Consider the following 9823-nt stretch of genomic DNA (forward strand, 5'->3'; position numbering starts at 1 on the left):
TTTAATTGCATGATCACATGCTGTTTTTTCCACAGGACCTCTTCCTCATTCAGTGCACAGGATGGATAGTGCTCCCTGAAAACACAGGTGTTCAATATTTTGTTTTCTCCTCGTTTTTCAGTGTGTGGCCCCAGGCCTTATTTACTGCACACTATTCAAACCCTGCTCAAATTGAGAATTATTCATTTCCTCGTGGGCTTTTCTATGGTGCTCCTCACTACAGTATCTGACTGTTTAACAAGCATTAACTAATTTATCTTCAGCACTCTCTTGTTAGGTGAGGGTGGTATTAACCCCATGGTAAAGATAGGGGAACTAAGGCACAGAGAGATTAAGGTCACACATATCCACTAACTTTGGGTACCCAGTTTGAGATGCTGAGTACATGATTCATCAGGTGCTAGGCTATAGTACTTCATATGTTCATAGCACCGCTCCCAGTGACTTTCCTTGTAGCTGTGAGTGCTCCACACTTCTGCACCTCAGACTCCAGCAGCTCAGCTGGGCACCCAGCAAATGAGGAACTCACACTTAAACCAAACATAGATAGAGGGTCACTAAGTGACTTGTCCCATGTCACACAGGGCCTCTGTGGCAGAGGCAGGAATAGAATCCAAATTCTCCATGGCATAGGTGCTGGAACTAGAGGTGTGGGGGATGGTGCCGACCCCTTAACTTGAAATGGTTTCCATTATATACGGGATTTACAGTTTGGTTAAACGGCTCTCAGGACCCCCACTATAAAAATTGTTCCAGCACTCCTGGTCCAGGGCAGCATTCAATGGCCTAAACCATGAGACCGTCCTGCCTCTGCCTGCAATGCTCCGCCTCCTTCCCTGCCCACCTGTGACTCTATGGACAGGACTTCCAGTTGGTGCTCTTCCTGGGGTGGGGGGAGTAGCATGTACCCCCTCTCCCATCCACTCTCCTACCGCTCCTGCTGACCATTCGCCGGCCTGCCTGCCTCCACCACCTGCCCTGGGGCTGCACCAGAGACTCTCACTTGTGCATGTGGGTGTATGTGCCCCCTTGGCTCTCCCTCATTGCATGCCAGCCCTTTCCCCTCACAGTTTGCTGTCCCCCATCTTGTGTGTTTCCTCTCGGCCCTGCAGGGAAGACATGCACCCCTGAGACTCGGGAGGGCGCTGGCCTACCACCACCAGTGAGTTACCCCTCCTCCTTCTCCTCCACCAGCGAACAACCCCCCCTGGGAGCTGGGGGCAGGCCCCTGTCACGACCAGCCACATGGACAGACCCTGTTGCTGATAGCTGTCAGGCAGGGTCCACAGAAGAGGGGGTTGCAGTGACATTTGGGAGCCCAGGAGAGGGCTCATCTCAGAAGGAGGTCACCTTTCCCTTTGTTGACCCCTCCTTCTTTCCCCAACCCCAATCCCATTGCCCTTGCCCCCTGGACCCACCCCACTAGCCAGCTTTCCAGTGACACCACTGAGGGCTAAGTACTAGTAATAGGGGCAAGCATAAGTCACGGGCCCAGCACCTCCTTCTTGAGGAGTGGGAGGATGCCTTCCAAAAGGCATCTCAGGGGGCTACTGCTGAACCTGCTTCCAGGCCCCCCATGAAAATTAGGGTTGCCAACCCTCCAGGATTGTCCTGGAGTTCCCAGGATTTATAGAGTAATTAAAGATTATGTCAGGTGATGAAAACTCCAGGAATACGTCCAACCAGAACTGGCAACCCTAACGAAAGTCCAGAGGGTGGAGCTGGCTGAGGAGACTCTAAGAGGGGAGGGGCAGGGTGTCGCCACCCTGCTCCTGGAGTCCCTTATGAGGATGCCTTGGAGGTAGTCCCCCTGTGTTTCTGTCATCCATCTCTCCCATTAGCGCTGAGGTGGAACGAGCCTTGGTCGCCAATGGGGAGAATCCCCTCTTGGCAGGTAAGGGCCTCCAGGCCATCATCCAGGAGATCTAGGCCCTGGACCTGACCTCTATAGCCTGGGGGAGGATGACCCTTTGCCAGCAGGCCTCAATCTAGGTGCCAAGTCCATCACGGTGCCCCCTTCTCCCCTCCCAAGCCTACTGCCTGAGATGCTTCCCCTCCTCTTGCATCTGGGGAGCCCCCTGAACTGTCCACCTGCCTGGCTGCAGAGGGCACCAAGCTTTCATCCACGAGGCTTGTGGAGGTGATGGCCAGCGCTGAGCTTTCTGGGGCATTCCCCTCCTGCAGCAGGGAGTTGTTCCCAGAGCTGCTTGGGGGTCCCGACTCAGTCAGTATCCCCCTGATGCCCAGGCTGTGGGCGCCAATTCATAGATGTCATAGAGGGGCTGTATCAGGGTGGTTACCTGCTCCAGCCTTAAAGGGCTTAAAAACAGCCCAGGAGAGCAATCAGGGTTCAGCTGGCCCTTATAAGAGGGCAGTGGGCCAGGAGCAGAGAGTCTCCTCTAGCAGTTCTCATTCACTGAACTTGGTGGTCAGTGATGCTTCTAGTGAGGCTGCTGAATTTTTTAATGTAATTCAAAGCATCTATGTATTTTTCTCTGCATCAACTCATTGATGGCAAAAATTCTGAAGCAACATCTGGGAACATCCTCTCTGACACTGAAACCACTGAGTGCCACACGATGGGAAAGTCAAGTGGAGGCGATAAAGCCTATCAAACATCAAATTGGGAAGACAGATGATGCCAGAGTTTCCATTATGGAGGATAATGCTATGACAGGAACTGTTTTTGTGGGAGAACCGTGGCAGAGGGAAATGGAATCACCAGAAACATACATACCTTCAAATCTCTGTGTGGCTTAGTGTTGTGGCCTGACATACTGTTTGAAATAAATGTTGTAAGCAAGAGAATCCAAGGTGTTGACCTTGATGTATCTTGAGCAATGGAACAACTGGGCAAAGCAAATTGGTGAGGATTTTTATCAAGCCTTCCCCAGGAAAGGGGGTGTAGTGCTTGGGGGGATATTTTAGGGGTGGGGGTGGGGAGAGACGTTTCCAAGTGGGCACTTCCCCTTTTCTTTGTGTAACACTTTGGTGGTGGCAGCGTTTAACCTAAGCTGGTAAGAATAAGCTTAGGGGGTCTTTCATGCAGGTCCCCACACCTGTACCCTAGATTTCAGAGTGGGGAAGGAACCTTGACAGAAGCTTTCACCCTTCCCTTCACAAATATTATGGAGCGCACAGCATGCGGCTATAAAGCATAGGAATATCATCATTGGCCATGTCTAGCTTCCCATACAGGCATCGCCAGTGGGCTTTTAAATGGCTGAATTCACACTCCACAGTCATTCTGCACTTGCTCAGCCTGTTGTTGAACTGCTCCTTGCTGCTGTCAAGTTGCCCCATGTATGGCTTCATGAGCCACAGCATTAAGGGGTAGGCAGGGTCTCCCAGGATCACAATGGGCATTTCAACTTCCCCCATGGTGATCTTCTGGTCCGGGAAGAAAGTCCCAGCTAGTAGCTTCTTGAACAGGCCAGTGTTCCGAAAGATGCGTGTGTCATGCACCTTTCTGGACCGGCCTGCGTTAATGTCCGTGAAACACCCATGGTGATCCACAAGTGCCTGGAGAAGCATTGAGAAATACCCCTTGCGATTACTGTACTCGGTGGCTAGGTGCTCTGTTGCCAGAATTGGAATGTGTGTGCCATCTATCAACTTTCCCATTCCGAACGGATTAGCGACCGACCAGTAGCAGTCTGGAGTAGCCAGCTTCCAGTGCAATCGCCACGTGCTTCTCCAACAGCAGGGCAGCTCTCATTGTTGTGTCCTTGTGTTGCAGGGCTGGTGCGAGCTCATCACACAATCCCATGAATGTGCCACAGATCAGAACTCCTGTAAAAAGTCAGTAAGCAATCTAGCTAGATATGCGTTAGATTCTGTTTTGTTTAAATGGCTGATAAAATAAGTTGTGCTGAATGGGATGTATATTCCTGTTTTTGCGTCTTTTTGTAACTTAAGGTTTTGCCTAGAGGGATTCTCTACGTTTTGAATCTGATTACCCTGTAAGGTATTTACCATCCTGATTTTACAGAGGTGATTCTTTTACATTTTCTTTAATTAAAATTCTTTGAAGATCCTGATTGCTTTTTCATTGTTCTTAAGATCCAAGGGTTTGGGCCTCTTAAGGGGAGAAGGGCCTCAGTCTATATGTGACAAGATTAGCTCAACTAGCCAGGAGGGGAGAATAAAGAACATGTGACTGGCTGATCTGGTGACCCAATCAGGCCACTCATAAAGAAGAGGGAGGTGCTCAATGAGGAGCTGGTAACATTGGAGCAAGGAGGTCCAGGTAGGATAGGCCTGGGTACCTGGCTTGAGGAAGCAGCTGCAGGGAGTGAGGGGGTAGTTTGAATGATAACCCAGCTCTGGAGGGCTGGGAACTGCTGTTGCAAGAAGGAAGAGAGAGAGGCTGAACTGTGAGATAGCTCTGGGAAGGTGGGCTGAGGACTCTTGGTTCCCAGAGTGCAAAGCCACTGGGATTAGTACTAGTTCTAGTTTTCCCTCCTCCTGATACAAGGAGGGAGAACTGTTTGAACTGTGGATCCAGTGACTAGCTGGGTGAAGCTGGTGTGGAGTATTAATGGGCACTGGGGCTAAATAAAGTGGATCCTCTCCAGAGGGGGAGGGTTTAAAATTAATTTGGACTGGGTGAGTTACCAAGGAGCCCTGTGGAAGAGGGAAACTGAGGCAGGGAGCCTGCAGGGAAGGGTGTGGCCACCCCGTTACATCTCTTTTTGATCTTTTGGCTTCCAGCCTTATCAAACAAGCTTTGTAACTTGGCTGGAGCCAAGGAAGTAGGTTCTTCACAGCTATTAGCTCAGACATTGTCTCTCAACCCTTGAGATGTTTTATCTGGAGCTGCTGTCTGGCCTTTCTGCTTATTTCCCAACTGTCTGCTATTAAACTAAGCCAACCTCTGCATAGAGTAAACATACTGTATAACTATAGGGGGTTATTAGAAACTCTCTCAATAACCAGGTCACACACAACATTCAGACGCTATTACAGATTGGCCCCATGTCCTTCACACTAGCATCCTTTGAATGTGAGTCAGGCAGTATTTTCCTCAATGCTGTTTGGGTGCCTGCAAAGCGGGGAGTGGGTGGGGTGGAAGAACCACTAAGAGCACAGAACAGACCTGCTCCCAGCTTTCAGTACCACTGCCCAGCCCTACCCTGACCCAGAGCAGCTGAGAGCATCAGTTACAGAAGAAGTCCTTATGAGTCCTACTAGCTGAGCACGTTCAGTTGCTCTGTGGAGATGGTGTATGTGCAGCCCGGTCAGCAGTAGGAGCTAGGGGGATATGGATTGTACCCCTTGGGTATTAAATATTCAGAAGCCACAGCCACTCAATCCTAAGAAGTCTCCACTGAACATATGCAAACTCCTCTTTTTTCAGAGATTTATAACGTGGCCAGATATGGACAGATTTTCACTGGGGTAGCAACAGACACACCCCTGACACAAAGGTCTCCCCCTGCCCAAATTGAAAGTCTCTATTCCAAAGCATGGAGGCGCTAAAGCTTCTTGAAGAAAAGGTCACCAGAATGTCTAACACGGCAAAACAACACTTTTCCTAGTCTTGTTCTCAGAAATGGCTGAACCACTTTGGCTGAACTTATCCAGAAGCTTCCAGACAAAGGAAGACGCCGAGCATGGACGTTTTCAGCCCAAACTGTTAGCAGAATTAATTTTTTTTTAAATCATTTCAATGGATGTGATTATTTAAGTGGTTTTTTTTTGTTTATCAAACTTTCACAGTTGTAGGAAATTACGGTGGCCGGACAAGATATGGGGGGGGGGGGGGTCAAACAATTAATGACAATACTGAGATTCAAAAAGTTACGGCTTTGTAACCTTTAAAATGCACTTTGTCAACTCTTAAAAGACAAATAGTCAACACCGACACTTGTCAAAATATACATAGCAGATATTCTTAAATCAAACTCTGTGTTGTCAATTGTGAATATTATATATGGAAATATTTAGCAGTTTGTGTGTGAAAGGTGAAGTGGATGTTTACCAACATTTACTGATAACTAGACAGGCTTGGAAGGATCAGATTTGAGATAATTGTGGCTTGTCGGGGTCTGAGGTCAGGTTAATGGTATACATTTGGAGTCATCTGGACAAGAGGTTCCCAAGATACCATGCTCTGAAAAAATGAGCCGGATGTAACATTTTCCAGTTCTTATAACCACTTTTGTGCACATGACGGTCAGTGATGCACCTCAGGCAGTACTGTGCCCAGCACAGTGGTGTGGGGCTGGGCTAGACTGATACAGGAAGGCCTAACTGCCACATTGAAAATGACACTAGAAAGGCTGGCATCTGCTTTCTGCTGGAAGAGGCATGCTCTGTGCACCCACCAGGCACACAGTGCTGAGGCTGGGATGAAGAGCTGACAATGTGCATGTTGGGTTCACACCTTTCCCAGCACAACGCTATCCGTTCAGGACTCGTTCATCACCATGAGGTGCTCTTTTCCTTGTGAAAGCTTCCCACGGAGATGACCAGGCCACTTCACACACCTGAAAGCCTCCCATACTGCAGACCAGTGGGTACAGCCCATTACCCATACAGTAGGCTCAGATTTGGGGCTCATCCCTGGTGTTCATCTCCATCCGCTAACACACACAAAAACTAGAGACTGCCTTGTTTTATAAGGTAAAATCCTAGCAGTTAGCGAACGCATAAGTAGCATGGTAAGAAACATCTTTTCCCTAAGAAAGCCCACCCCTAGATATTCCCACAGCAACAACAGACCACCGTGCTCTTCTACTTGCAAAATCCACAGAACTTATCACAGAACAATGAGTCCATGACCCTTCTGGGTGCAGATGTGCCTCACTTCATATTGTGGTGTCAGCTGAGCTGTGGCAAGTCATCCCTGCAACAGTCAATACAGCTGTCCCTAACAAAACACACCCAGGGCAGATTACTGTATGAGCCCACGGGCCCGTGTGCCCAGGGGCCCTGGCCAAGTGGGGCTCCCCCGCAGGCCGGAACTACAGCCCTGCCTCCCGCGCCTCCTCTCCTTGCCCCCAGGCTGCAGCCCCACCCCCGGCCAGGCTGGAGCCTGGAGCTGTGGGTAGGTGAGCACATTTCCCCCCCCCCCCCATCTCCTGCCCCCTCCTTCCCTCCCGCACGGAGCCTCCCCACCCCCGCCCCTCTCCTGCCCCCCTCCTGCTCAGAGCTGCCCCCCCACAGCCCCTCTCCTACCCCCAACACACAGAGATTAAGTGAATTGCCTACAGTCAAGCACAAAGTGAATCAAGTATCACTAGTTAGAGAACTGGAGAGTGCTGACTGCCAGTCTCCAACACTTACCAACAGACAATACTGTTTTAATAACAAACGTCATGTCTCAGGTATTACAATATTTGGCACTTAGGCAGAGTTCTCTGGCATAATGCTGTAATTATGTGTACAGACAGCTGCAGCTGTCCACACTCACTTGCCTGAAACTCAAACTCAAAACTACAGTCACACGTATCAGCAGGGTTATTCATTCAAAACCAATTTATCGACAAGATGACAACTTTAAGATAGCCACATGTTTAGTGCATTGAGCCATTTCTTTTCAATCATATTTATTTCCATGCTGCCTATTTTATGTGTTTGTTTCTTTGACATGTAAAGAGTCAAGGTTCCTGCCCTGAGCAGCTTACAATCTAGTATTTTTCCAATAAATATGTAGCTTATATTTAGTGTTTTTAAACGTCAAGTTGCTTTATAAAAGCTAAATAATTAATCCTCACTCCCTGCTGGGAGGTAAGTAAGTAAAAATCCATTTTATGACGTGGAAACTCAGACAATGTAAAGTTATGCAAGAAGCAAAGGTCACCTAGCGAGGAAGAGAACTCATTTCTCTGCCTCCACAGCCTGTGCTCAGATGCTCGGTCTACTTCAGCTTCTCAAACCACTTAAAAAGGAACATTTACATCTCGTATCTCAGTTAAACAGGAACGATTTAAAATACTTCGGTTACGGCAGGTTTGTCTTTATTAAACCAGTTGCAATAAAATAGGCAGTTCTAACTCACTGAAAACAATAAAGGCAGCAAAATAAAGTGCAGCAACTGTACATGGTTCCTTTGTTGTCTTCAGTAAATAGCTGGTTTTCCCCCAGAGCTGTTTTTTTCCAGCCAGCCCAGTACATTATCTATAAGCTATCTAGGCTCTTCTCTGCTCCCCTCTCACCCTGACTCGGATTCATTCCTTCCCTATTTGAATGGGCCTTTTAGACATCCAATTTTTCCTCTCTTTTAAATATTCCACACACACACACAAATACATACTGTTCCTTTTCTCCTTGTACTTGTAAACAGAACTTCCTTTCTAGGGGCCCCCTGAGTCCCTCTCCCCACCACACCACTCCCCCGCGCCTTGTGGAGCTGGCCCCACCCTGAGTCCCTTTTTGGCTAAACTGGGCATTTGTCCCATTTGCTCTTGTCAACTGATGATGGATAAATGACCAGTTTTGCCAAAAAAGTTGGGAAGTCCAGGGCAGGGCTTAAAAAGGGGACTTGCCTGGCCTAAACAAGACCTATGGTCACCCCAGACTGTAGTAAGAGCCGCCCAGGGAGCCTGGGCAGCTGTGGGGAGCCCCGGACTCTCCACCTGCCCTGGGCTAGGAGCTGGGGTGTTCAAGAGAAGCCCCTGGTGTGTGTCCCAGCCACCCAGGGTGCGTCGTTCAGGACAGGTGGAGAGTCCAAGGCTCCCCAGCCAGCTCTTACCATGGCCTGACTTCCGGCCAGGCCAGAAGGCAGAACCATGGGGGGAAAGAGGAGGAGCAGGGGGCAGGGCCCCATGTTGGGTATGTGTGGGAGGGCCCGATTTTAATTGTGCCTGGGGCCACAATAGATCTTAATCCGCCTCTGATCACAGCACATGAAATGGCATGTCTATTTAGTATAGCATGCAGTGTTGGTGGAGCTGTGTCAGCCCCATGCTATTAGGAAACAAAGCGGGTGAGGTAATATCTTTTATTGGACCAACTTCTATTGGTGAGAAAGACAGGAGCTTCCGAGCTACGTGGTGCAATAAAAGATATTACTTCACCCCTCTTGTCTCCTACTTATTATAGGGCAGCCCTGACTGAACCATACTTTGCTTATTCCCGTTGGCTCTTAGCAGCTGCAAAGGTAGCTGAGTTAAGGCTGAGGAAAGGACTTGGTGTGTACCTTAGAATCATAGAATATCAGGGTGGGAAGGGACCTCAGGAGGTCATCTAGTCCAACCCCCTGCTCAAAGCAGGACCAATCCCCAATTTTTGCCCCAGATCCCTAAATGGCCCCCTCAAGGATTGAACTCAAAACCCTGGGTTTAGCAGGCCAATGCTCAAACCACTGAGCTATCCCTCCCCACTTAATTCGCTATTTCCTGGTTTTCAAAAGTTTAAGTAAAGATGCTTTTGACGTTCAAGAACTAGGCACTACTGATGAACCTTAAGTCTGTGTTACGTATTTTTAGACTGTGGATAGTATATTTAGACTTCTGCAGGCCATTAGACTTACAGTAGAACCTCAGAGTTAAACACTTTGGGAATGAAGGTTTTTCGTAACTCTGAACAAAACATTATGATTGTTCTTTCAAAAGTTTACAACTGAACATTGACTTAATACAGCTTTGAAACTTTACTATGCAGAAGAAAAATCCTGCTTTCCCTTTATTTTTTAGTAGTTTCTGTTTAACATAGTACTGTATGGTTTTTGCTTGTTTTTCCGCCCCCCCCCCCCCCCTTTTTTTTTTTTTTGGTCTCTGCTTCTGCCTGACTGCTTACTTCCGGTTCCAAATGAGGCGTGTGGTTGGCTGGTCAGTTCGTAACTCTGGTGTTCATAACTCTTGAGATTCTACGATAG

This window comes from Chelonia mydas, chromosome 13 (genome assembly GCF_015237465.2).
Source record: "Chelonia mydas isolate rCheMyd1 chromosome 13, rCheMyd1.pri.v2, whole genome shotgun sequence".
Classification (NCBI taxonomy): domain Eukaryota; kingdom Metazoa; phylum Chordata; order Testudines; family Cheloniidae; genus Chelonia; species Chelonia mydas.